The sequence below is a fragment of the Mizuhopecten yessoensis genome, unplaced genomic scaffold (genome assembly GCF_002113885.1).
Source record: "Mizuhopecten yessoensis strain PY_sf001 unplaced genomic scaffold, ASM211388v2 scaffold5769, whole genome shotgun sequence".
Classification (NCBI taxonomy): domain Eukaryota; kingdom Metazoa; phylum Mollusca; class Bivalvia; order Pectinida; family Pectinidae; genus Mizuhopecten; species Mizuhopecten yessoensis.
The window spans coordinates 15,154-22,265 of record NW_018406214.1 but is presented as its reverse complement, the minus strand read 5'-3'; the positions used below and the strand labels follow the sequence as shown (position 1 = coordinate 22,265).

The 7,112-nt window shown below is 40.9% G+C and overlaps 1 long non-coding RNA gene across 1 annotated transcript; it reads left to right on the top strand.

The window, feature by feature from the left end:
• The first annotated feature begins 4,279 nt into the window (after window positions 1-4,279).
• On the top strand, window positions 4,280-5,531 carry LOC110451055. Its single transcript, XR_002463030.1, has 3 exons — window positions 4,280-4,312; window positions 5,238-5,276; window positions 5,502-5,531. It is a non-coding gene; the product is annotated as an uncharacterized LOC110451055 (long non-coding RNA).
• Window positions 5,532-7,112: the final 1,581 nt, after the last annotated feature.

Genomic DNA, 7,112 nt, shown 5'->3' with positions numbered 1-7,112 from the left:
TTTCCAATTCCTTTCATGAGAACGCCACAGGTGACAAAGGGAATGCTACCCGTTTGAAGCACGTAGTTTCGTCTCCCGGCTTCCTATGGCTGATGTATTTACATCTGTATATACTTTTAGTTCGGCCCACCTAAATATTGACACTTGTTAATTTTGTTATAGTCCACTATCAATAAGGAACAACCTTCAACAATACAAAGACCGCCTGGTACACTGAAACCAATCGGAAATATAAGTTCACTTATAAAATTCCTGGCTTCCTTTACCTATAAGTATCTTTTACCTCCTAATAAACGTTCTATCTTTACTCCTATTTTGAGATTTCCCTTACCTCCTTACATACGTTCTCACTTTACTCCTATCACAAGTTGTCCTTTACATCCTCTCGCAGGTTCTCCTTTACATCCTCTCACGTGACATTCCATGCGTGACACCGAAATTGCCGAAGTAACTACTGAATTATACACCATATTTGCCGATAATTATAGTATCCTTCCTCTCCTATCATGTGTTTACAGTTACCCCCTATCACCTATTATGAATAGCCATGATTTCTCCCTTACCTCCTATCATGTGTGTGCAGTTACCCCCTATCACCAATATTAAATTATCAAGATTTCTCTTTTACCTCCTAGCATGTGTGTGCAGTTACCCCTTATCACCAATAATAAATAATCATGATTTTTCCTTTACTTTCCCTCTGGTGTATTTAGTTACCCCCTCATCCTCAATAATACATTTTCATGATTTCTCCTTTAATTTCCCTCTGGTGTGTTCAGTTATATCGTTACTAGTCCGAAGTTCTGGTACTTCATTCAACATATTCTAGGGCATCCTCGATATCCAGGGGTTACGCTCACTTTCGCTCTGTACACCCCTGGAATATACATGTATCATAGCAAAATTGAAGGCCCGAAGATAGCTGTTTGATTGGCGTCAAGTAAAAAAACTTGACCAATCGCTTGGCTAATACCTGTCCTTTGAAGATTACAAAGGTGAGACGCCTGACTTCAAAGTCTGTTGATTTTTACCGTTACGTGACCGCGAGATTCTTTTGATGTACATCACAGGATCGAACAAGTCTTCTTGTCTCATCAACAAGGTGGAGCACACCGAGCCTTCAATTTTGCTAAGACATATTCCAGAGGTGTAGAGAGCGAAAGTAAGCGTAACCCCTGGATATCAAGGATGATTCCAGGGGTGCACAGGGCGAAAGTGAGCGTAACCCCTGGATATCGAGGATGCAGTTTCATATAAATAAAGTCTTTGACACTTTAAAGAATATTTCCTATTCTTACAAAGTCGTGAAGCGATTTCATTGTCATTTGGTTCATATTACAGTGTTTTTTTATTATTATTATTATCAGTTTATGATAAATAAAATTTTATGATAAATAAAATTAGTAAGAAAACGTTCTATAAAAATAAGTTAACTTTGCAAACTAAATATCAAATTCTAATTTATCTTTCAGGATAGATAGTTATTTATGATCCTACTGTTCAGTAAAGTGACAAATACTTTATATATTTTATATGCATTGATCGTTATCATTTACTGCTTGCCTGATCAATCCTCCCGTCAACTTAATCTCTGGTCGTGCTAAGCACTTTCATCACATCAACCAATCTATTGACGTGATTGAACAGGCGACGTACTAAATACCGATGTTCACCACGAAGTGCTGTCACAGTAAAAATGCATTATGTGCACATTTCAACAACACTACGCACCATAATCGCATCTGTGACCTGTGTTCTTTTCTTCCTTTATTTATCACTGCACATAGGTTTAAAACGTCAGAACAATTCGGACTAGTTTAATGGTACACTTTGTTCTTTTCTTCCTTTATTTATCACTGCACATAGGTTTAAAACGTCAGAATAATTCGGACTAGTTTAATGGTACACTTTGTTATACGCGTATTATACCCGTAACAAATTCAATATGATAATGATTTTATAAATTATTTCAGTATAAATTAAGCCTTCTGTAGCATAGCAGACTTTAGATTCTCGATAAGGTCTTTATTTTGTGATAAACTCTCGACCTTTTCAACATAGCTTTTCAATAATAGAAAAAGGTTATCTATCAATTTATTGAGCATGGATTCAAACGTACACCTGCTTTTCTTCTAGCTAAAGATTTTCTTTCAATTACATGCATATGAATATTTATGGTAACCGGACCCATGAAAACGGTTCTAATTTGGGAAAAAAACTAAAAAAAAACCTCTGATAGTTTTTAAGTTGTAGAAGTGCTATTAGTAAAGTGTTGACTTCTCTGCTATTTCCAGGTATTTTGAGTAGTCCACATTTAGTCAAGCTGCTATACGGAGGAGTTACAGTTGTAGGACCGCACAACGCACCATAAATAGCGTGTGCACACCGTGCATAAATCGTTCACACACGGTGCGCACAACTGTGCGATTTAACAAGCGTTCGCCTTGTTGTGCGCTTCTGTCCGCACAAATGTGCGATTTGGTAGAATTGGTTGATCAATATTACGGAACAAAAAAATATCCGGACTCTCGTACTCAATAAGGAACACTGTAAATATAAATTGCTAATCAAATTAATAAGGATTATGTTTAATTTTATATTGCGTGTTACACAGAATTACAGTGACCGTTAGACTATCACGAATGGGTTTAGCACCCAGGTACATGTAACAGAACATGTAACTAACATTTTTATGAGTTTTACCTGACCTTTTATTGCATATTGTAGGCTGATTCTAGGTATTTAATGTTCTAATCACAGTGACACCATTAGGTGCAATAGTTACCTACCTTTAAATGAGATTAAAAAAAATGTAAACATATACATGTATAAAACACTGTAAAAAGAGTTGCTCAGTACTTCCCTATATAAATACATTATATATATTTTACCTTTAAATTTATCAAACTGATAGAAAAAAACACTAATCTGCAGTTAAAGTTGTGGCAGATTTCAGCCAAAAGATGACACAGAGGATATTACTAGCCGCTGTGGAAAGTGGCAATATATCACATCAGATGTGGCATCAGGTAACACCGAGGGTGGCAATACATTGAAATAATTTAAACCTTAATATCATGATACATCGTTGGTCACTTTCAGATCAACGCTGATAATTCGGTCGTTCGTTTATTTGGAGAGAAAGGTCAATCCCCTATACAATTGTCGTAATTTGGAACTCTAAATGGAAACAATGGAATGACGTCACATTTTCAGTATAGTCATTTGTGCTGTGGTTTGGGTTATTACCCCTGTCAATGTGACGTCGGTATGGTAATACTCCACCTAAAGGTCACTTTACCTTCAAGCTATAGTTTCACAAGGAGCTACACCGTACATAATCACATCTACTTATCATGAATTGTTTATGTTTGGGCAGATTGACAATGAGTCGTCGCCACAGAAGGCCGTCAAGATCGCACCGATAGCTGGGGGCGCCGCGTGAGGAGTAATAGTTTAGTGCTTGTAATCGTGGTGGTGTTGGTGGTAAAATGTCGGGGAAAACAGCCGCAACAGGTATGTCCTCCAACTTCTCCTCCTTCCTTCGTCCTCTTCCCTCTTCACACTCAAAATCCGTCCCGAAGATTCCGATCCATTTTCCTGATACTGATGATTACTTAAGTCTTTAAGCATTTTAATTTGACACGCGTTTAACGCTGACAGACATCTTATATTTGATGTTTTCATTTTTGATTCTAAATCAGTTTTTTGTTCTTCAACAGGCAAGCCAAAAGGATCAGTCACAAATGAATAACACAAAGTTTCGTATAATTCAACAAATGAAGTCGATTTGCACATGAACGGCCATCAAAATTCAGTTTATCAACAAGACGGACAATTACGAGCAGAGAAAGAGAAACGGTACGACAATCCGATATATCATGAGGATGAAAAGACCCAATTGTGATGCGTTTCCTGCTAAGTTTGTATGCATTGTAATTCAATTGGATGTCTTGTAAAAATAGCCCAACATGTCACGTGACATTTATTCAAACTAAGGTTTAAGCAATTGGTCCTAGTAGACTTAATCAAATACTATTAGCAAAAACTACATTGTAATTTAAAGGATAACGCATTGGACTGTGAGAAAGAGGTACCCAATAAATGTGACCATCTATAACATAATGAAAAAATGAGATGACCGATAGATGTGACCAGGTGTAACCTTCTGTAAGATAGATGTGACCGATGAAGGTGACCAGGTGTAACCTCCTGTAAGATAGGGGTGACCGTATAGGTGACCAGGTGTAACCTTCTGTAAGATAGAGGTGACCGATGAAGGTGACCAGGTGTAACCTCCTGTAAGATAGAGGTGACCGATAGAGGTGACCTGGTGTAACCTCCTGTAAGATAGAGGTGACCGATGGAGGTGACCAGGTGTAGCCTCATGTAAGATAAATGTAAGATAGCGCTGACCAGGTGTAACCACCTGTAAGATAAATGTAAGATAGAGGTGACCAGGTGTAACCTCCTGTCAGATAGAGGTGACAAGGTGTTACCTCCTGTGAGATAGAGGTGACCAGGTGTAACCTCCGGTAAGATAAATGTAAGATAGAGCTGACCAGGTGTAACCTCCTGTAAGATAGAGGTGACCGATAAAGGTGACCAGGTGTAACCTTAAGTAAGATAGAGGTGACCAGGTGTAACCTCTTGTAAGATAAATGTAAGATAGAGGTGACCAGTTGTAACATCCTGTAAGATAGATGTGACCGATGGGGATGACCAGGTGTAACCTCATGTAAAATAGAGCTGACTAGGTGTAACCTCCTGTAAGATAAATGTAAGATAGAGCTGACCGGGTGTAACCTCCTGTAAGATAGAAGTGACCGATAAAGGTGACCAGGTGTAACCTTGTGTAAGATAGAGGTGGCCAGGTGTAACCTCCTGTAAGATAAATATAAGATAGAAGTGACCAGTTGTAACATCCTGTAAGATAGATGTGACCGATTGAGGTGACCAGGTGTAACCTCCTGTAAGATAGAGGTGACCGATAAAGGTGACCAGGTGTAACCTTTTGTAAGATAGAGGTGGCCAGGTGTAACTTCCTGTAAGATAGATGTGACCAGGTGTAACCTCCTGTAAGACAGATGTGACCAGGTGTAACTTCCTGTAAGATAGATGTGACCAGGTGTAACCTTGTGTAAGATAGAGGTGGCCAGGTGTAACCTCCTGTAAGATAAATATAAGATAAAGGTGACCAGTTGTAACATCCTGTAAGATAGATGTGACCGAAAGAGGTGACCAGGTGTAACCTCCTGTAAGATAGAGGTGACCAGGTTTAACACCCTGTAAGATAGAGATGACCAGGGGTAACCTCCGGTAAGAAAGAGGTGACCAATAAAGGTGACCAGTTGTAACATCCTGAAAGATAGATGTGACCGAAAGAGGTGACCAAGTGTAACCTCCTGTAAGATAGAGGTGACCGATAGAGGTGACCAGGTGTAAAGAGGTGGCCAATAGAGGTGACCAGGTTTAACCCCCTGTAAGATAGAGATGACCAGGTGTAACCTCCTGTAAGATAGAGGTGACCAATAAAGGTGACCAGGTGTAACCTCCTGTAAGATAGAGGTGACCGATGGGGGTGACCAGGTGTAACCTCCTGTAAGATAGAGGTGACCAGGTGTAACCTCCTGTAAGATAGAGGTGACCAGGTGTAACCTCCTGTAAGATAGAGGTGACCAGTTGTAACATCCTGTAAGATAGATGTGCCCGATAAAGGTGACACGGTGTAATCTCCTGTAAGATAGATGTGACCAGGTGTAACCTTGTGTAAGATAGAGGTGGCCAGGTGTAACCTCCTGTAAGATAGAGGAGACCAGGTGTAACCTCCTGTAAGATAAATGTAAGGTGGAGGGGACCGATGGATGTGACCTGGTGTAACCTCCTGTAAGATAGATGTGACGATGTAGGTGACCAGGTGTAACATCCTGTAAGATAGAGGTGACCAGGTGTAACCGCCTGTAAGATAGAGGTGACCAGGTGTAACCTCCTGTAAGATCGAGGTGACGAGGTGAAACCTCCTGTAAGATAGATGTGCCCGATAAAGGTGACACGGTGTAATCTCCTGTAAGATAGATGTGACCAGGTGTAACCTTGTGTAAGATAGAGGTGGCCAGGTGTAACCTCCTGTAAGATAGAGGTGACCAATAAAGGTGACCAGGAGTAACCGCCTGTAAGATAGAGGTGACCGATGAGGGTGTCCAGGTGTAACCTCCTGTAAGATAGAGGTGACCGATGGGGGTGACCAGGTGTAACCTCCTGTAAGATAGAGGTGACCAATAAAGGTGACCAGGTGTAACCGCCTGTAAGATAGAGGTGACCGATAGAGGTGACCAGGTGTAACCTCCTGTAAGATAAATGTAAGGTGGAGGTCACCGATGAGGTGACCAGGTGTAACCTCCTGTAAGATAGAGGTGACCAGGTGTAACCTCCTGTAAGATAGAGGTGACCAATAAAGGTGACCAGGTGTAACCGCCTGTAAGATAGAGGTGACCGATGAGGGTGACCAGGTGTAACCTCCTGTAAGATAGAGGTGACCAGGTGTAACCTCCTGTTAGATAGAGGTGACCAGGTGTAATCTCCTGTAAGATAGAGGTGACCGATGGGGGTGACCAGGTGTAACCTCCTGTAAGATAGAGGTGACCAGGTGTAACCTCCTGTAAGATAGAGGTGACCAGGTGAAACCTCCTGTAAGATAGATGTGCCCGATAAAGGTGACACGGTGTTATCTCCTGTAAGATAGATGTGACCAGGTGTAACCTTGTGTAAGATAGAGGTGGCCATGTGTAACCTCCTGTAAGATAGATGATGTAAGATAGAGGTGACCGATAAAGGTGACCAGGTGTAACCTCCTGTAAGATAGAGGTGACCGATAAAGGTGAACAGGTGTAGCCTCATGTAAGATAGAGCTGACCAGGTGTAACCTCCTGTAAGATAAATGTAAGATGGAGGTGACCGATGGAGGTGACCTGGTGTAACCTCCTGTAAGATAAATGTAAGATAGAGCTGACCAGGTGTAACCTCCTGTAAGATAGATGTGACCGATGGAGGTGACCTGGTGTAACCTCCAGTAAGATAGATGTGACCGATATAGGTGACCAGGTGTAGCATAC